A 23,055-nucleotide genomic window follows, 5' to 3' on the forward strand; every position below is an offset into this window, starting at 1 on the left:
TATTGGTAACGTCACAAATAGATCATCCGTTGGAAAGAGCCTTATTTTGACTGCTTCATCATCTTTCTTCTCATTTCTCCCCCTTTTTGTTTCGGTTCGCCTCACTCACTTTTGAGAGCTGCCCCGAACGATGCCGTATTACGAGTTGTCCTTTGCCAACATTCGCCGTCGAGCTAGCCCACATCACCATTGTCAGTTGCCTAAGTTCATAGCCTCCATTCCCTATGTTATCAAAGGTCGCCACCTCTGTTCCGTGTGTTACCAAAGGTACATTCACTGCTTCCGCTCCATCTGTTACTATTTTATTTTTTATAAAAGCATTTTTATTTCTCCTAAAAGGATGACCTGTTGGTAAGAACATGTAATGAAAATCAAATTAAGTGTTCTTCCCTCCATACTTTAGAGTGAATGACTTTGTATATTCCATATAATATGAAGAACCTATTTGCCAGAAGTGTTACAATCTGAGAGCATACAATATGCATAAAACTCACCAATTATTCAAAGTAATACTGCCCTCATAATGAAGTTTTATTTGTTAGAGATATCATATGTACTTACTCTCTCTTCACGTAATAAATTTAAATCATCAATTAACTTTTGTAAGAATACATCAATCTTTTTTTAGATTATATGACCTTGGAATGATAAGCATCAGAATCATGTAAGAAGTAGTTATACACAACTATTGCGGGAAGATTATATGGGATGAGTATCATAGGCCAGCATGAGTAAGGTGAAGCAGATTGACTAAATGGAGTAAAAGCATATACACATAAACTTAATCTTATATTTCTTAATTCTATGGTGATGGTGGGATGTGTATGATCAACATATTTTCAGGCATCTAGTTTTAACAGATATGCAATAAAATCTTGGTTTAAATCTTAGTGCATTGCAGTAATGGTATGCAATCTCTAATTGATCATTTTTATAGAATAATATGCATCCTTTGACACAATAATCTATATTTATGTATTTCAAACCAAGTTTGAAAACCAACTTCCTAGTCCGATATAAATTAAATTATGCTCTAGTTGCATCATAAATTAAGTCCTCAAGATCAGGTCGAATATTTTCTTTCTCAGTTATATTAGTACTTATTGATAATTCTATCAAGAATTGAAGTATGGCTTATACTCACCATGACAAGTCCAATACTAATATTCTAGCATGAAGGCTCTACAGTATAGATCAATAGTTACATCATAGGTGAACTTGATTTTTATGTTTAGAAAATAGGAAACAAAACTTTCCATCTGAGATGAAGCCATGCAATTGAGAAGTTGTCTGAATGAAAAAATTCACCTATTTAATAAACTCATCCGTTAATGTCTTCCATCATTGTGATTTGTGTCAATCAGTTATACATCTACTTTTTTTTTTATTTCTGATATTTATAATATAGCATACATATAATATAGATATATTATATATTATTGTAACATTTATTGAACGTAAAAATAGATGAATTTTAATTTCACCCAAGTGCAATAGTCAATGAAAAATATGACAGCCTCCATTTAGAGGAAAAACAATGTAAAGATTATTTGCCTGCTTGGAAGGCCATCATTTTATGTGACCAAACCATCCAAGGCAACTCTCTCTAATCTTATCTTCCGTGGGAGCAACCTTCTCACATATATGCTCATTTTGTATCCTGTCTATAAGGGTAAATCCACTGCTCATCAACGACCATCCTCATCTCTGCAACACTTAATATTATGCTTATCTTTTAATGGACAATAGCTTTCATTATTATAAAGCATTATAGATCTCACCAACATATTGTATAATTTTCCCTTTAGTTTGAGGGGGACTTTTCTACCACATAATAAGGCCCAATGCATTCCTCCACTTCAACCATCATGCTTGAATTCTACTGATAATATCCCCATCTGTTTCACCAATAATATAGATATGAGATATAAAAAACGTGTACATTTATTAATGAATTCATGTCCCAAAGTCACAATTTCTAAGCTAGATTTATTACTACTAAAATTACACTTCATATATTAGGTTTTAGATCTACTTATGCGAAAACCTTTAGACTCTAAGGTTGACCTACATAATTGAAGTTTACCTTCAACTCCCTCTCTAGTATTATCAACAAAAGAATATCATCAGCAAAAAACATACACCAAAGCTACATTATCTTATAAATGTATAGTGACATCCATAACTAAAGCGAAAATATAATAAATAGAATCAACGTCAAATCCATCTCTAAACTCATCAACAAGAACAATATCATGAACAAAAAAATTAATGGAGGCGGCGAACTTAGGCTACCGACAATGGCGAATGTGGGCAAGCTCGGCGGTGAACATCGGTGAGGGACCGATCGCAATACGGAGGAGTTAGGGGCAGCTCTCAGACGCGAGCAGAGCGAACCTAAATGAAGAGGGGAAGAAATTAGAAGAAAGACAACAGAGCAGTCGGAATAGGGCTCTTTTTGGTGGACTTTCTGGCAGATAATCTGTCGGTGACGTTACCGACGGATAATACGTCTCAATATATTCATCAAGTTTAAGTAAGCCAAAGCAATTTATGTCTGTAATAACCGACAAAAATTGCACTGGAATATTTTGTATAAAGATGAAAACACTAGCGAAATATTAGCTAGTTACACTACCGCTTTTTGTCTGGAGCTTATATATCTGCCGGAAATCCCAACGATAATAACAAATTTTATTGTAGTGTACGTCATAAGTGCGACATGATCATGTCGGCACCGATAGTGATAAGACATGGGCGTCACGAGCGACAACGACACTCGACATCGTGGCGGCACGGGTGTCACGGCGGCACTCGACGTCGTCATGCGACTCACGTCAGAGGTGGTAACTCAACAAGACGTCGTTAGGGCGGACATGACATCAGCCAAGCATGCCAGCCCGGACGGGACGGCATGCCGGCCAGCGTGGATGTGACTCACACAAGTTTTTCCGGCGTTAATGCGGGTTGAGTTTGAGTTTCGGGACCGATCGCAATATTAAACATCTTAGATAAATATAATATCAAAATTTAAACTTTTATCCAAATATTATACTTTATAATAAATAAAATATTGTAATCATATATGCATAATATTACTCATCCTAAACTTTTTTTAATATCTATGTATAATATTTCTTAAATGATATAAATTATATATATAGCTTTTTCATAAAAGCTCGATCTACGTGAAGGTGTATGTTTGCAACATGGCCATCTATTCAACAGATAAGTGGGGAAGAAAAAAAAAAGAACCTTGCGAGAGAGAGAGAGAGAGAAGATAGAGCGGGGGGGAGGGGCAGAGAGGTGTGATGGGAAAGAAGAAGACCGTCAGTCTAAAAGGAAGCAGAGAAGTGATGGGATGGATCATAGGATCAGTTGCTTTTGGACTGACTTGACAAAAACTGTAAAGCCCCTACAACTCCCGTTTTGTCTCCCTCTATATCTCTCTCCCGAACTGGCCGCGTCCCACCTCCCCATAACCCTTCACGCATTAACCCATCAACATTTTCAGCGCTGAAGAAGAGAGATATAAAGATCAATCAACAAGGAATTAATTTATGGCTGCCAGAAAGCTGCAGCAGAGCTCGCCACCCGATACACAAGACAAGCGACGACCACTACAGCGAGATCTTATGAGATGCCAATGGCTTGGACCCTTGACGACAACTCCTCTCTCTCTCTCTCTCTCTCTCTCTCTCTCTCTCTCTAATGTTCAATATATATATATTATTGAAAATTATTAGTATTTATATTTAAAATCGCATTTTAACTAATATAAGTTATAACACTAAAAACCTTAGTATTTTGAAAATAAAAAAAAATGTAAATTTTCATGCAATTAAGCCAAATTTTTATTTATTTATTTATTTGTTGTATATATTTGACTTGATAATGAATAAACCTAGCATAATATTAATAATATTTTCTTAACTAGTTCAATGCCGCCACTTGCTTCCTGGCATTGTTGCTCAGCGGCCTTTGGACTACTCGGTCAACTTTAAAAGTCCCCACAGCACGTTAAAGCATAAAGTTAGATATTTTCATTGACCTGCTTCCGGCTGGCAACACCCACAAAGTCTCTTCGTGGTAATATTTTAATTTATCATTCCCTGTGAAAAAAGCGAGCAACTTGCTGCCATTTGATCTTAAAGAATTTTATCCCATAAAACCTTATCTTTATATTTTAAAAATGATTCTTTTTCTTTGATGTTAAGATGAATATAATTATATTCGATCAGACCAAGACAACCACCAAATTACCAAAATCATACAATTATATATAGATTATATTATATAACTAATTTCTCTTCTTAGATTGAACTATATCTTTCTTTTCCTTGCATAAAAATCTAGTAAAAAGTTTTTGTTTGCATTTTATTTCCTTAAAAGGAGCAACATTAACCATGAATAATGAGATCCCTTGTGTAGGAAATGAAATATCATTGTCATATTTTGGTGACCCTTAATTTCATATATAATCCATTTTATTATTATTATGTTCAATCTAATTGCTAGAATTTTAGTAGATATATCAACTATATTGGATTTGAGGCATCAAGATATTTAAAATGATACACTATATTATACAAATAGATAAATCATCTATAAAGGATGTTATCTAACTGTCATTAGTCCTAGCTAGCAAATAGCTCGGGTCAACCCTAACCCAAGCTACTCAACAAGACTAGTTGAATGGAAGATCACATATAGTCACCTTCTCAAGTATGGGAGGGCATGCTACTTACTAGCCATTTGATATTTTCATGAATATGAAAGATTTTGGTAAAAAATGGTCGACGTACTTATCTCAAATCTATAAATAATCTTTAATTATACATATTTATGGATATGAAATGGAGGCAAAATGCATTAATGGTAAATTATTTCAAAGATTTAACCACCATCTATAGTGCTACCAAGCCATTCTTAGCTAATGATCTCTTTGAATAATTTAATCTCCTTCCTTCCAAGAGAAGGATTGTCCTAATCTCCTTTATACATATATACTAACACATGACCATATAGTATCCCACTCCTCTAACAGGGTTTTCTCTCAAATTCCCTAAATCATCATTAGAAACCCGATAATTTATTCTCTCCTCCTTTACAAGGTATGACCATCCTAGCTTACATGAAATTTCATTTATATCAACGCATTCATATTACCTTAACTGTTACTGAAGAGGACATTCACAACAAATTTGGTCATTTATACCCACCTTCTTTGATTTTAATGAAGCGATAATTTGTAATTTAGAAGTAAAGTATCCAGCTAATAAGGCACCATGATTTTTTTATTTATTAAGGATTACAATATATAATATCCTTGTGTTTTCTATATATGCATTGCATTCTAAATTTTTAGTTGCCTGCTAGTTATTGTTCAAAGTTTCATAAGATGATAAATCCTCTCTCTCTTTATCGATGTAATATTCATCACACAATAGGTACCCTGCTCATGTCACTATGATGATGCTTTAGTAGGCTTTGTCCCATTAGGCTAGAGAAATTTCTCAACCCTTACAATAATCCTTTCTCTCAATGTAGTTTCCTCTCTCTCTCTCTCTCTCTCTCTCTCTCTCTCTCTCTCTCTCTCTCTCTCTCTCTTATATTCAATAATAAAAGTTTTTCGTATTTTCTTGCTCTATCACCTTTTCTATGCACTATTTACCTAACAAAATTGATGATGGGTCATTTGTGGTTAATTTTTGTTTTTTTTTTCATATTTATTTTTAATTTTTGTGATTAAAAATGTTTTAATATGAAATAAATATATGTTTAATGTCTTACATAAATATTTGTTTTATTTTTAATTTTATAGAATTACACATAAATCGATTTAGGCTGCATTTTAGGAGGTGTTGGTGAAGCAAGCAAACACATTGCCAGCTTCAACAACAGATTGGTTGCCAGCGAGTTTTGGGTTAATCAATGTGGTGGATTGATGAGGTTAGGTGGTTTGGAATACTTATTCTAAAAATAATAAAAAAAACTTAAAATTTATTTTTTGTATTTTAAAATTAATTTGATTTTCTTTAAATTTACTTATAAAATATTAATAACAAATATTTTCAAAATTTTAGAATGCCAAAAAAAAAAAAAAAGTGATGTCAAATATACCCTAAATAATTCTAAGGTAATAAGCTAAAAGTAGTTTTATAAAGCAGTAAAATTCCAAATAAAAATGAAACTATAATTATATCCATCCTTACCATTTAATTTATCAAACAGAAGTTTAACACATCAAGTGATATTTTTAATGATATGTTAATTTATAAGGAGAACAATAAAATTATGTTAGCCTTTTATTATACTCTCCAATGAATATCATTTTTTTTTATTAATTTTTTTAGATGAAACCCACAGAAGGGGCCTACGCGTTAATATAAAAAACAGTTACAAGGTCCTTAGAAGGACCCTCCAGCTCACTACGCTCATACAAGCTACAATAAAAAAGAAAATTAAAGCCTACGAGCCGGTGGGTCCTTTTTCTATAAATACAATTTACCAAAAAATTAAAACAGGGCTGTAAGTTGGCAGCACCCAAAATACGGAAGTTAAAAGTAATCTCATTAAGCATCAACTTCCTGCAAAAAAGATACACCAAATATAATGTACAAAAGAAAACACTAACAGAGAGAGGCTTACAGATTTTGACTTTCCCAAGCACAGATACCACTTTTATCCTGCAAAAACTTCTCCAAAAGTTGGTCTTAGATAAGTAGAATTTCAGTTTTAATCTAATAAAAAGGGCATAAAACCTAACAGAAAAATAACCTAAAATACCCTTGATGAAATCACCCAAAATAGACAAGACCCACACACTAAAATCCTTAATAAGAGCAGCAAGGTCAATCATAGTCCTCTTACCATTGCAGAAATAAATAATATTCAACAAACTCATAGCAGTAGAGATAAACCTATTATAAGCCCGCCAAGAAAAAAGGAAATCCCTGATACAATCAAAAGCAAAATCCATACCAGAAATGGTCCAGAACAAGCCACAAAACAGTGGCTGGTTAGCACCAGTTTTGCTCCACTTAAAGGAAAACCTGCCAGATAAAACCAACTGCAGCAGCAGCTTACCAACACATAGTAGAAGTAGTAGAAAATCAAACAGATCACCCATACCTGATATGAGGCATAGAAGCATTATCCAGCAACAACATAACTTTAAGAGAATGATCTAAATTAAGAGTATCCAATTCCTCATAGCCAGCAAGATAAGAACCCTTATTAGCTAACCAATTAGCACAACCGTTACCTTCCCGAAAAAAATGAGAAATTTTGAACTTCATAACATTCAAAATCTTCTTAATTTTCCTATTAATGTAAAAACAATGGGTATTACCAGAAATACCATCTCTAATCATTTGAACCAGAAACAAAGAGTCCACTTCAATCCACACCCAGGTTTTTCCAACTTTTAAACAAAGATCCAACCCCAAAAATAGGGCATTCAACTCAGCCATGATCACATCCATTTGCTGCAAAGGAGCAGCAAAAGTAGCCAAAATGTCCCCACGAAAGTCGCGGATAAGGCCACCCGCACCAGCCCTCGATAAGCCAACCGACCCATCAGTATTTAATTTAACATAAGGAGGTTTGGGCTTAATCCAATAAACAATAGACTCAACAGTATTAATGTTATCCATATCCACTTTAATACCAAATTTAACTGCTAATTCTCTACACCTAGAGAAAATCTTACAAGAAATAACCTTACAAGTATAAAGTTGCAAAACCTTTCTTTTCACATTATTAATGACCAGAGACGCTTCCATCTTAATATTTTCATGTTTAGCCTCATTACGTGCTTTCCAAAGATACCATAAAATAAGGATAGGCAACAGGTTAAAAATATGACTTTTAGTAGACTGAAACCCACTATCTAACATATCAAACAAGCTATTCTGATTCGACAAGGTGTTCTTACCCGTAAGACAATTGAAATATAACCAAAATTTTTGCGCCACCATACCATTAACAAAAATATGGTCAATATCCTCAATATTAGAGTAACATAAACACTTAGAAGCTAAAACAAAACCTTTTTTTTGCAGCAGATTATCAACCGAAAAAAAACCTTTCATGCATCTCCAGACAAAAGTAGAATAGGTAATAGGAAAAGAACTATGCCAAATAGCCGCAAACCTTTGAGATTTATCAACAGAAATACGCACCTTCTCCCAAATATTACGCAAATGAAACTTACCATTAGCAGAAGCAGAACATAAAATTTTATTACTGCAATTTACTTGTAAGGGAATATTCCTAATAACATCCACTAAACAATTTGACAAAAGAACTTTTAATTTTTCCACATTCCAACTATTCTCCAAAATGAAAGTAGAGACTTTAGTAGGCTCAATAGTGTGAGTATAAAGATAAGAGTCAATCGAAAAATCGCCCAACCAGTTATCTTGCCAAAAATACACATCACCCCTACCCAATCCCCACTGGATAAAATTTTCAGCTTCCAACTTAATGTTGCACAGCCTTTTGCACATCAACGAATCAGTATTTTTAAAAACACACAAAGACGGATGCATATTATTACAGTATTTAATATTCATATAACAAACCCATAAACTAATGTTAGCTCTAAAAGAAAACCACAATTTGTGAGAAAAAGCAATAGCAGTCTCAAACAAGTTCTTACAACCAAGACCCCTTCATCCAAAACACCACAATTTTTTTTCCAAGCAGCCCAGTGAATCGCCTTGGTATTAAGTTTAGAACCCCAAAAAAATTTATTAATCATTCTTTCAAGTATAGTACAAATAGCAAACGAAGGCATTAAAGTGTGAAACAAATATATAGGAACAGAATTAAGAACAAACTTCCCAAGAACCAAACTACCACCAAAAGATAAAAAGTTAGAATACCAACTAGCCAACTTTTTTTGAATAATAGTGAAAATGTATTGAAAAAGAAAATTCTTTTTTTTCCCTTTGTAAATAGGAGTTCCCAAATATTTAATCGGTAAATTTTTAGATTGAAAACTGCAAACCCTTTGTATAGCCTGAAGCCTATTCTGATTGATGGACTTAGCACCAATAAAAATGCTCTTATCCTTACTAAAAGCAAGACCACTACAATCATGAAATTTAGTAAGAAATTGCATTAAAATTTTGACATTCTTTATGGAACCATTCGCAAATAAAATGAAGTCATCAGCAAAACTCAAGTGAGTTATAGGAAAACCTTTTTTCGTACGAAAATTAAGGCTAACATTCTTAGCAAAAAGATCATCTAAGCCTCTAGATAAATATTCCACAACAATTATAAAAAGAACAGGAGAAATAGTATCACCTTGTCGAAGGCCTTTGGAAGATTTGAAGTAACCATGACTTCTACCATTAATAATAACAGAAAAGAAACAATTCTCCACGCTAATTTTAATCAACAAGATGAACTTTTGATTGAAACCAAACAGGGACAACACCTTATAAAGAAAATTCCAATCAAGATTATCATAAGCTTTAGTAATATCCAATTTCCAAATAATGTTCTCCCTAGTGACCTTAGTATTAATATCATGAGTTAGTTCTTGAGCAAGTAAAACATTATCACTTATACTACGCCCTTTAACAAAACCAGTTTGATTCAAAGAGATAATTCTCGGTAAAATATTAGACAATCTATTAGAAATGATTTTAGAATTCAATTTATTAAAAAAGGTACATAGACTAATAGGTCTAAAATCAGTCCAAGCATTAGCTCCCTCTTTTTTGGGAATTAGAACAATATTAGAAGATGAGAAAAATTTAGGATAAGGATTGCCTCCAAAGAAATCCATCATTGTATTAATAACATCCCCCTTAACAATATCCCAAGACTTTTGGAAGAACTTGGCAGTAAAACCATCAGGACCCGCAGTAGCATCACCATTCATATCCTTAATAACATCAAAAATTTCAGTCTCAGTAGGTAACTGACAAAGCATAGCATTATCATCATCATTAATAAGATTAGGAATAACAGAAATATTAGAAATTGGCAAAGTATCAGAATGCTTGTTAAACATATTAACAAAAAACTCCACACCCGACTTACAAATAGAGTCATCATCCTCCAAAATAATGCCATCACTATTCACAATTTTATGAATTTTACTTTTGGTCTTATTCTTATTAGCAATAACATGAAAAAATTTGGTATTTCTGTTGCGCTCCATAACAAATTTAGCATTAGCTTTTTGCTTCCAAAAGGCTTCTTCTTGAAAATGCAGTTGACATAAAAATTTTTTTGCCCGATTTAAATTCAAAATGTTATCCTCATTCGGATTATCAAGATAAACACCTTAAAGATTAGCAACTCTAGACTCAGCTTCAATAATATTAGAGAAAATATTTTTGAAAACAAATTTGTTCCAATACCTCAGGCATTGTTTTAATCTAGACAATTTAGCCCTTGGCCTCAACATACCATTAATATTATTATCCGGGAAAACAGGAGCATTCCAATTAGTATCAATGACATCTTTAAAACTATCATGCAGTAACAACATATTAAGAAATCTAAAAGCAAAAGAGCCAATTTGATTCATAACATTAATATTTAAAAGAATCGAGGCATGGTTAGAAAGAGTTCTACTCAAGTGTTCCACATTATTAGTAGTCGAAAATTTAGCCAACCACTCATTATTAAATAGGAATCTGTCCAATCGTTTAGAAAGATTGGCCCTACTCCAAGTAAAAGGACTACCAAAGAAACCAATATCATTAAGATTGCAATCATTAATCATCTCATTAAAATCTTCCATCGCTCTAATGTTAGGCCGGCAATCACCCCTTCTCTCACTATCATTAGAAATAATGTTAAAATCACCTCCCACACACCACGGACCACTAATATTCGCAGAGAAATTACTAAGTTGCTCCCATAGATTAATCCTGCTCATTATCGTAGAAGCAGCATAAACAAAAGAGGAAAAACAATTCACATTACTAACATTAATATGACAATGAACAACTTGTTGGAAGTCAACAACAATTTCTAGAGAGATATTCTTATGCCACATAATCCATAATTTGTTAGAACAGTTAGCAAAAAACATAGCAAAACCCAAAAACATAGAAATATCAGCAATTTTATCTGCATTAATATGGGGTTCACTTAAAACAAGAAGTTGAATATTGTAAATCCTGCAAAGGTTTTTAACTCTAATTTTAGAATCCTTACCACCAATCCCCCTAACATTCCACATAAGTACTTTAATCATTACCATCTTTTGAAGAAGTTTGAGCTCTGGTGGATCTAGGTGTAGCCGGACATGTATTTTTAATTTGTTTACCTTTTTTCTTACCACCCTTATAGACGAAATCCTCCTCACCACTTTTTCGACCCTTCAAAATAGGAGAAGAAGTAGAGTTACCTGGTTTAGTATTAGAAGTGGCATCAACATTAGTAGGAGGAATAATTTCTCCTTCTTTATAAGATTCAGAATAAGCCTCTCCACCATTCATATCCATCTCCCTGTTTTCCTGTTTAGAAATTAAAGCATTCTCAATGACCACCGAATTAGAAATAATAGGCAATTCATTTAGCATATCATCAACCAAAATAAAAAGCTTAGGATCCGTCGACGTGACAATATTGTTCTCATTCAACCTAAGTTCATCATTAGAGTTTAAAACCACCTTCAAAGTATTCGGATCAAGAACCTCTTTATTCCCATTTTCCTCTACCACATTTTCATTATTCTCTTCAGTAAAACCCAACTGACTATTATGAATAGCCTGAGGCGGTTCCACTGAAATAACATTTTCTTCCTCAATATTATCCACGATCGGCACGTAAACTTGGTTATTCACGGCAGATGCAGGCCTCCCACTATCATAAGTAGCAGATTTCTTTAAATCCGAGTGAAGTTTAGAACAATCAATGTTGGCATGACCATGTATTTTACAATGAGTGCAGAAATCAGGAACTTTTTCAAATTCCGCTTTTTGCAAATAACCATAAGATTTGGAACCAACCCAAATCTCCTTAGAATGTTCTTTCGAAATATCCACTTCAATAAGAACTCTAGCAACTGAAGGCCGAGTCCTAGAGGCCGTAGCCTGGTCAAGCTGTAACGGTCTCCCGAAAATGGTACCCAACGCATGCAAAAATTTAGAGTTAAAAAAATGCAATCGTAAATTAGGAAATGATATCCAGATGGGCACAATAGGCGACTCTTCCTTTATATCAAAGAACGGAGTCCATTTCAACACACGCATTTGATAGTTATGAATGAAATAAGACCTTCTAGCAAAAACTCTACTATAGTCTAAATCATTAGACAATTGAATAGCAACATGTCTAGCGTCCAATAATCCAACAATAAAAACCAGACAGTTTCAGAGAAGAGAGGAAATTACGAATCGCATCCAAATTAGGTCGACGCAAGCCAAATTTTCCAACCAAAGTAAATTGAAAGGAGAAGCCAGTTGAAGCACTTCCTCATTCGATAATAAAACACCCGGAACACCATTAAAAACCGATTGTTGAATATTCAGAAAAATATCACTTGAAGAAGAGGCACTGGCCAATACTTCTTTGAAAGATCTAGATCTGGAAGGAGAAGTAGATCCCTCAGTATCTAGGTTAAAAAAACCTTTATTCTTAGCTACCGACAGGTCCGACGCTTTCCCCCATGGGTTACCCGGAGGAACCCCCGCCATGAGAAACAAGCCCAAAAGGGAAAGAGACCCCTGCAGACCAACCAAAGCACATAGATCTCACCACTCGAAGGCCGAAAGGAGGAGGAGAAAGCAGCGTGAGCACGACTCCAAAGAATATCATTACACTTTCTACCTTGAACGAAATAATATCATAGTTAATTTAATTAAAATAACTTTAAATCAACTGAGTAATTTTAAATCATGATTACATATTCACGTAGAGAAAATTTTATATATAAGATGATGGTAAGACATGCAATGCTTTGTGATGTATAATATTGGTCATGAAAAGGTAAGCATAAAAGTAAGTTAAGTGTTGTATAGATGAGAATGCTCATGTGGAAGGGTGGTTTTACACTTAGAGATATAATACGAAATGAGCATATACTTGAAAAGATTAGGGTATCTCCAATGACAGATAATATTAGAGAGAGTTGCCGTAAATGTTTTTGTCACATAAAACATGAGCCTTTTATTGACCCTATTAGGAGAATAAATGTAATATATTCGGTTCTTGTTAAGGAAGGTAGAGTTCGACCTAAAAAATATATTTGGTTAAAAAGTATTAGAAATGAACTTTTTTATTACATTTAAATGAGAATTTAACACTTAATAAAACAAAATGAAGAAAAAAGATTCATGCAGCGGACCTAAATTAATTTACTTGTGACGGAGGACCAACATAAATAATGGTACTATCTGATAAGGCAACATGATACTTACTTGTTCTTATATATAAGTCGGCTCACCTATTATGTATGGCCGCTCCACCTCCTTGTACGGATCCCTCATCACCATTCCCTTGCTACTGCAACATATGAGCCGTTGGTTTATAACTAACTACTTTATATATACTGTAGCACAGTCTGTGTAAACATTGGGGAATATACAGAAATGCTATAGTTCTCTTCACTGTTATCTTCTTCCTTCTCTGTTCTTGTGCTTGTCTAATTGTTTTGTAGGTGAAGCAATTCCTCCTCATGGTATCAGAGCTCTAGGTTGCTCTCCCTTAAATGGCAACATCTTCTACCTCTTCTCCGACAAATGCTTCAGATGCATCACCGGCATCTACAACTGTCTCCATTCCTCCTCAACTGAAAGTTTTCATGGCCAATGTAAAGACCATGGTGACGGTGCAACTGACCACTGATAATCACCTAATATGGAAATCTCAGCTTTTAAAGTTGTTTGCAGCTAACAACTATGAAGGATATCTAACAGGTGCCACTGTAAAACCTCCGAAACAGCTTTTCACCTAAGTTGGATCTGTTAGCATAAATCCCTTATTTACAACCTGGATGCTTATTGATCAACATATAGCTTCAGCTATTTACTCCACTGTCTTTGTATCATTACTACCGTATATCCTCAATCTAGAATCCATGCATCAAATCTGGACAATGCTCGAACTTCTCATGAAGTTTACTCATCGGTCCAGATTACTTCAACTAAAAAATGAGCTGCATCAACTTCAACTTGGGGATAAAATAATGTTCTTATCTTATTGATATCAAAGCTAAGGTCGATTCCATAGCAGTTGCGGGATCCTCCATTGACATTGAAGACATTATCCTATATACGCTTAATGGATTACCTGGAACCTATCAGTCCTTTAAAGCTGTGATTTGCAATCAGTTGCAACCTATCTCTCTGGATGATTTTTATGCATTACTTTGCAGTGAAGATATATATATATATATATTTCGTCTGACACTAGTCGAGAGAGTTTAGCAACTCCTGCAACTAATTCAAATTATGCTCTCATAGTAACTCGAGGCACACCTCATGGACGAGCCTCTTACTATCGTGGTCGTCAATATTTAGGATGTGGTGCAGGTCGTTCTATCTCAGGTCATTTGGGTTCTGTTCGTGGTGGTCGAAGAACCCGTCCGCTCATTGAGTGCCAGATCTGTGGGAAATTTGGGCATTCAATAATTAATTGTTGGCATAGACATGATTCCTCATATAATTCAACACCACAAGCTTATGTGACCATATATACAACACAAATTGTTGATTGGTTTTAGATTCAGGTGCCACAGAACATCTGGCTGCAAATCCAGCTCAGTTACAAAATATACAACCTTATAGTGCAACCTCTCAGGTTAAAGTGGGAAATGGACAACAACTTCCAATAGCCAACACAGGTCAAGGTTTGCTTCCCACTCCATATTGTAAGCTTCACTTGCCCAAAATCATTATCATTGGTGAGTTTATGAGCCGAAAGTAAATTATGCTACTTGATGCTAATGATTTTGCTATCAAGGATTCTCGGACCAAAAAGCTACTTCTCTATGGACCCAATCATCTTGGTCTCTACCCAATTAAGCTTTCTTCTCCTCCATCCTCAACCACATCCACTATTGCATTGCTTTCAACCTCTCACTCACCGGACATCTGGCATCAGAGGTTTGGGCATCCTTCGGCCTCTACACAATGTCTTCTATCTATTGTTCTACTTACTAGTATTAGTGTAGCGTCTAGTCATTACAATGCTTGTGCCAAAGCTAAATGCACTAGATTATCCTTTTCTGTATAAACTTCTACTTCTAAACAATGCTTAAAAATTATTCACAGAGATGTATCGGGTCCTTCCCCCACCTTATCAATGCAATTATATTAATTTTATGTTGTTTTCAATGATGATTATAGCCGCTACTCATGGGTTTATCCCCTGCATCACAAATTGGATGTGTTCTCTAAATTTATTCATTTTCAACATCTTGTGGAAAAATAGTTTCAAACTTCAATCAAAATTCTTCGTACTGATGGAGGAGGCGAATATGTGAATAAAATTTTTCAAAATAACTTAAACAGCTGTGGTATCCAACATCAACTTACTTGTCCTTACACATCCAAATAGAATGGGATTGCAGAACGCAAGCATAGACATTTCCTTGAAACATGAGAGCCTTACTTTTTAATGCCAATATTCCTTCAAAATTTTGGGTTGATACACTCTTCACAGATGTTTATCTAATCAATCACTTACCTTAAGTTATTACCAATAATGTATCTCCATATGAACTCTTATATAATCAATCTCCTACATATGATCATCTACGTGTGTTTATATGCCTATGTTATCCTTGGTTTCCTACTCAATTATCTCACAAATTCACTCATCGCTCCACCCCTTGTATCTTTCTTGGATATGCTGCTCAAGACAAAGGCTACAAATGTCTTGACATTACTTCAAACAAAGTCTACATATCACGGCATGTTCATTTTCATGAACATATTTTTCCACTATGTCAACCTTCTACATCTACTCCTCTCACACCTCTACCTACTACTACACATATTCCACCATCTATTTTTTTACATGCATCCACTATCAATCTGATTTCTAGTTTAGATACGCCACTCAATTCTCCTATTGTAACTCTACAAGAGCTAACTCTCGAACAGTCACTACCCACATTAAGTCCTTATTCCTCTTCTAACACTGCTTTACCTTCCACACTTCCTCCAACAATACCTCAACCCAGGCATTCTATGGTCACTAGAGCTCAAAAAGGGCATTTTAAGCCTAGGCAAATCCTTGACCTACAATCTGTTGTTATACCTACAAACCCCACAGGTTTTACTCAAGCTAGTCAGCATTTGGTCTGGAGAAAGGCCATGAGTGCTGAATTTGAAGCACTTCAAAAGAAAGGGACTTAGGTTCTTGTCCCCCTAACTCCATATATGAATATTTTGGGCTTCAAGTGGCTATTTAAGACAAAATTGTAAGCTAATGGTTCTATTGCTCGATACAAGGCACATCTTGTTACCCAAGGTTTCAAATAAGAGAATGGTCTGGATTACAATGAGACCTTTAGTCCTGTTGTAAAATTTCCCACCATTCGTATTCTCTTAACCATTGCTGTCACAAATAAATGGCCTATTCTACAATTAGATGTCTCTAATGCTTTTCTTCATGGACCATTACAAGAAGTTATCTATATGAAACAACCGTCAGGTTTTGTAGATCAACAGTTTCCTAATCATGTTTGTCTATTAAAAAAGCTATGTATGACCTCAAATAGGCGCATAGACAATGGTTTTCCACATTTTCCTCTTATTTATTGCAGTATGGTTTTCAGACTAGCACAGCCGACCCATCTCTTTTGCTGTTGCATCACAATTATGTTCAGTTATACATCCTAGTGTATGTTGATGATATCTTACTTACCAGTAATTCCACCAAGGAGATCAATCGATTGCTAGCTGCCTTACATTCCACATTTTGCATGCGTAATTTGGGCAGCTTAAATAACTTTCTTGGTCTGTAGGTTACCTCTAATAATGATGGTATTCATTTATCTCAATGAAAATATGCTTAAGATATTCTACATAAAGCGGCTATGGCTGATTGCAAGCCGGTCAGTACACCTCTTCGACTAAATGTCTAACTGCAACATCCAATGATTATATCTATGATTGACCAGAACATTATCGTCAAATTACTAGAGCACTTCAATATCTGAGGATTACACGGCCAGATCTACTATACGCAGTTAATTATCTCTGTTAGCATATACATTCACCTCTTTACTCTCATTACTTAATGCTCAAATGTGTTCTATGATATGTGAAAGGCACCTTAGCTCTTGGCTTGCAAATTCAGTCCTCCTCTCTAGAGCTGATTGGTTTTGCTGATTCCGACTGGGCCACAAATCATGATGATCGTAGGTCTATCATAGGTTACTATGCTTTTCTAGGCAAAACACTCATTTCTTGGACGATCAAGAAGCAATCCTCTGTTGCTCGTTCATCTACGGAGGCTGAATATCATGCAATTTCAACTACTGCCTGTGATCTTATTTGGCTACATGGCTTACTGCCTGAATTTCAAGTTGCTCAAACAACACCTACCAAACTATTTTGTGACAATGTGTCCGCTCTAGCTTTGGTCATTAACCTAATCTTTCATACACGAACTAAGTATATTGAGATTGACTTTCACTTTATTCGGAACTGCATTCACACTGACTATATTTCGGTTCATCATATTTCATCTCAACATCAACTAGCAGATCTTTTCATTAAAGCTTTGAGTTTGGCTCATCATTTTCAATTATTGGAAAAGCTAACAATATGCTCACCTATTGTTACCTTAAGGGAGGATGTTAAGGCAACATGATACTTACTTGTTCTTATATATAAGTCGACTCACCTATTATGTATGGCTGCTTCACCTCCTTGTACGGATCCCTCATCACCATTCCCTTGCTGCTACAACATCTGAGCCGTTGGTTTATAACTAACTGCTTTATATATACTTTAGCACAGTCTGTGTAAATAATGGGGAAAATATAGAAATGATACAGTTCTCTTCACTGTTATCATATTCCTTCTTTGTTCTTGTGCTTGTATAAATATTTTGTAGGTGAAGCAATTCCTCCTCACTATCAACAATTTATCAGTTATTTTAAGCCTCCTCAAAATTAATTCTCAAAACTAAAGTTTCTTTGGTTAGTTCATCGGTTCAACTGTCAATGACACATTAAATTATTCTCTGAAAGGTTAGGCAACATGCCTTTCCATGCAAGCAGAAGCTTGAATTTCTGTGAAGCATAATATATAATGGCATTAGTCCACTGCAAGCTTCAACAAGAGCATCAATGGAGCACCATTTTAGTTTTAGAATGGGAGAGTAAGTGATAGGAGAGTCCTGATATTGTGTTTTTGGTTTAGAGATAAACTTATAGATTACTTTTGGGCTAATTCTTATCACAAAGAGGTCTTTGTGACCCCTAAGGTCGTTGGACAATTGCATAAAATGACTTGTTGTAGTTTAATTTGCAATGATAGTTATCAACACGAGAGAGATTATGTCTTGTTGATGGAAAAATAAAAGACATTCACTTGCACGCTTGCCAAGCCTAAAAAGATAATCATATTGATCTATTACAATAATATTTATAATGATCTGTTTGGAACGACTACTGTTTTTTGTAAAGGTGGTTGTAAACTACTTGTGTGAATATTTTTTAAAAACACTATAGAAAATTCATTGAATACCGGCAGTTTGACCGCCGATATTAATTGGTTGTTTGACCGCCATTAATAAGCATTAAACCACTGAAAATTTTGGAGGTCAACTGACCGCCAGAAATACGACCGATATTTTTTTTAGGCTGCGACTTTTATTGGCAATTTAACCACCATTTTAAAGTGAATTTTTTTTTTTTTTTTATGGTTAAAACTGCCAAAAACTATCCTAAAATTGGATTCCCACACCCTTCTTCCTCATTTCTTCTCATTGCTCATTTCTTTTATCTAGAAGCCCTCGCCTTCACCAAAGTGCCTTCTCTTGTTAACAAAACTCTGGCCGTTGAACGTCGCCCGCGACTCACCCCCAATGCCTTAACTCCGGTTGTCGAATACCCCTAAAGATGATCTCCTCTATGCATCTCCTTAATTTTTTCTTTATTCATGGATGTTCTTAGTAGACATTTGCAAGAGGATGTACCTTGGTTAATTTTTTTTTGCTTTTGATATTCTCTTGTTGTTAAGACTGGAGTGGGAATTGTAGGTAAACTTTAATTATGGAGATCAACCTTTGAATCTAAAGCTTGATTTTGAGAAATCCTTAAGCCCATATCATTTTTCATTAGTTGGATGTTCTTAGTAGACATTTACAAGAGGATGTACCTTAGTTTATACTTTTTGCTGATGATATTCTTCTAGTTGATAAGATTAGAGAGGGAGTTGAAGGTAAACTTGAATTATGGATGCCAACCTTAGAGTCTAAAGGTTTTCACTTGAGTAGATCTAAACCATAAATATATGGAGTGTAATTTTAGTAGTAATACACTTAGTGAGGGGATTGTGATATTGGGTGATCAAGTCATTAGTAAGAGTACATGTTTTAAATATATTGGATCTCTTGTTAAGAGTGAAGGTGAAATAGATGGGGATATTATCAACAAAAATCAAGTTGGATGGTTGAAATGGAGGAATGCATTGGGCTTGTTGTGTGATAGAAAAGTTCCCCTCAAATTTAAGGGAAAATTCTATAAGATGGTGGTGAGACCTGCAATGCTTTATAGTGTCGAATGTTGGCCATTAAAATAGAAGCATAATATTAAGTTATATTTTTTAGAGATAAGTCACCTTAGATGGTTTATAATATCCTTCTGATGATCTCACTAGGAAAGTAGAGGTAATAAATTTGACTTATATTAAGAAATATAGAGGTAGACCTAATAAGACTTGGCTAAAAAATATTAGAAATGAGATTTAAGGCTACATCTTTTCTAATAATTTATTTCACAACTATGTAGGGAACATTTGTTTAACATCCAAATGACTATCCGAAAGAGAGATTTTGGATGTATAATAGATTACCAGGTTGGAAAAGATTGACAAGTAAATTTTTGGAGGGAGTTGATAATTTCATTCAAGTCACATCTCAACTACCTTCATTTAAGTTTGATGGAATGTTTAGATGTCCATGCTCGAAGCATAAAAATCAAGAATTCCTTAAGCCCGATGATGTAAAGGTTGATTTGTATCGTAGGGAACTTATTCAAGGCTATTGAATTTGGACCTTACATGGCGAGTAAGAGCCAAACAAAGATACTTATGCTAGTCCATCCATAACTTTTGAAAAGTTGGTGAAGATCAAATGACTAGACCATATGAATAATTTATTTTGATGCATCATGTCTTAATTTAAAAGTCAGTATGGAAGAGCCAATAAATACAAAAATAAAAAATTCTTTGAATTACTATATGCTGCTTAAAAACTAATTTATGATGATTATAAAATTCTTTAAGATTTATTGATTGCTGTTAGGATGCTAAGTATCAAAATTAAATATAATATTCATCGTAATTATTTCAATGACTTCATTGGTCTTCTCAAGGAAACAAATTCAGCGGACAATTTAATCCCCATAGATTTATATCGAACGAAGAAATTAGTGTCCAAGTTGGGTCTTACCATTACAAAAATTAATTATTATATAAATGGATGTATGTTATACTACAAGGATGATGCGATAGAAGTTTATTCTTGCACCTGTAATGCGCCTTGATTTAAACAAAACTAAAAAAAAAAGACATCATCAAAAGAAAGATGTTATATATTCTAGTTTAATTTATTTACCTATTATTCCAAAACTTCAGTGGTTCTATAGATCAATGAGTTCAGTAGGTCATATGAGATGATATAAGAAAAAATTTGCAAAAAATGTGGAGTTCTTCCTCATCCATAAATTGCTAAAGCATGGAAAGTATGAAAATATTTTGATCGAACACATGCTTCATTTGTTGCTGAGCCACATAATATAAGATTGAAATTATATACTATTATTTTTACTCCATATAGTTAGACAGCTTCACCGTATTCTAACACAAGATAACCTTCCACCAGAGATGTGCATGACTACCCTGCACATCTTCTTAACACTTATAATACCTAAAACACATAATCTAAAAGATAAAATTGATATTTTTTGCAACCATTAATTATTAATATCAAGTTCTTATGGAAAGGTGTCCTCATATATGACATCTCAACCAAATTAAAATTTCTCCTTAGAGCTGCATTACCTTGGATCATTGGCAATTTTCTAGCTTATGGTATGCTATATGGCTGGAGCATAGTAAGAAAATTAGCTTTCCCTTACTACATAAATAATATTAAAACTTTCACACTAAAATATAGAGAAAAAAATACTTAGTTTGATTGTCATCATATGTTTCTATCTGCTGATAATCTGTTTAGGATAAATAAGGAAGCATTCATTAAAAATAGATTTAAGAGGTCTCCTCCTGCTCTTAAATGAAGTGGTGATGACATACTATAGAGACTCTATAGCATTTAATTAATTATTAATTTACCAAGATTATCAGAGTGTAAATTTTTGGGATATGGTGTTTATTGACCAAGTTTTTCACTTAACTCCTTGGGTTAAGGGGTTGACTTGGTCAAATTGACCAAGCCAGGCCCCAAGATCACCTCCCTCGGGTTTTATGGGTCAGACCAAGTTCATTGAGCTTAGACCCATGTATTGGGTCAACCTAGTTGAGCAAGCCAACCCAAGTTGACCATTTTAGCCCTAATGGGTCTAATTTAATCTCAAATCATTTCAAGCATATCTCTTGCTCAAACCCCCATCCCCTTGGACCTAATTGACTAGGTTGACTAGGTCAACCCTTGACTGGTCAACCTAAGTCTCCCTTGGTCAATTTTTACCTATTTAGGTCAAATTAATGGCATTTAAACTGTTAATTCCTTTCTAAATCCTCTCTCCACTAAAATCCCATCTTATTTAAACTCAATTCCATCCTAATCAAACCCTAGATCAAATCCTAGTCGTTGATCCTAGGATGGAACTATAAATAGAGACCTTAGGGCTCCTTTACATGGACCTTTACTTTTTTTTTTTATCTTCCCAAGTGCTTTAAGCCTGAGATGTTTATTGCTTGAGTTCCCATCATCTTTCCATACTTTCCCCAACTCAAATCCTCCGTTAATGCCTCGCCAGCGGCAAGATCTCTGACGAGCCTAGGCCAAACAAGTTCCAAAGCATTTTTCCATTGATCGAGGGAGTTTCAAGGCTCGAGTTCAACAGGAGAATTACTCGTGGATTAGAGAACCCAAGATCTCCGAAATCCACTGTGTGGATTAGGTATAATCTCAAACCCTATATTATAACACATAGATTTAAATAACTTTTTATATAGCATGTTTTAGATCATGGTTTTGGTACCCCATGGATGCTCTTCATGAGTGCTACCTATGCCTTAAATTTCATGCAATTTGATTGAGCCAATTGCTCAATCGAAATGATTTATTATTTTGGCTCTCGGGTTAGGTTTACGCCTACCGGAGATCGATCATAACTGTTGATCTCGTGATCAAGGACCGAGATCACACCGTTCTATAATTTGGATCGATTGTGGAACTTGATTCTGCTGAATTGCCATCCATTCAAATCGGTCACAACCACCTATTCAAAAATATGAAAGATCGGACGGCCACAAAACCACACTAATGTGTTTAACTGGAATCGTTGACTGTGACAATGATTTCCGTAGTCATTGGCAATGATTGCCACACTCATTGGAAATCATTACCAGCGGCACAATCATTGCATTAGTAGACAATGATTTCCCAAGGATAGCGAAGCCTATCTGAGGCCTCCACATGTCATTTCTATCGCTGATTTAATTAAATTAAGTTTTAAATTAGTTTTAAACCTTATTTTCTTAAAAAATTTGTGGTACATTAATTTAAAATCCAAAAATTATGTATTTTATATCAATTTTTTTTAAAAAAAATATTTCATTTTATTTAGTAATAATATTATTTTGAAATATTAATTATATATTAGTTGATATTAATTATTAATTATTTCTTATATTTAATTCATTAATAATT

This window comes from Dendrobium catenatum, unplaced genomic scaffold (genome assembly GCF_001605985.2).
Source record: "Dendrobium catenatum unplaced genomic scaffold, ASM160598v2 fragScaff_scaffold_1360, whole genome shotgun sequence".
In the NCBI taxonomy this organism is placed as follows: Eukaryota; Viridiplantae; Streptophyta; class Magnoliopsida; order Asparagales; family Orchidaceae; genus Dendrobium; species Dendrobium catenatum.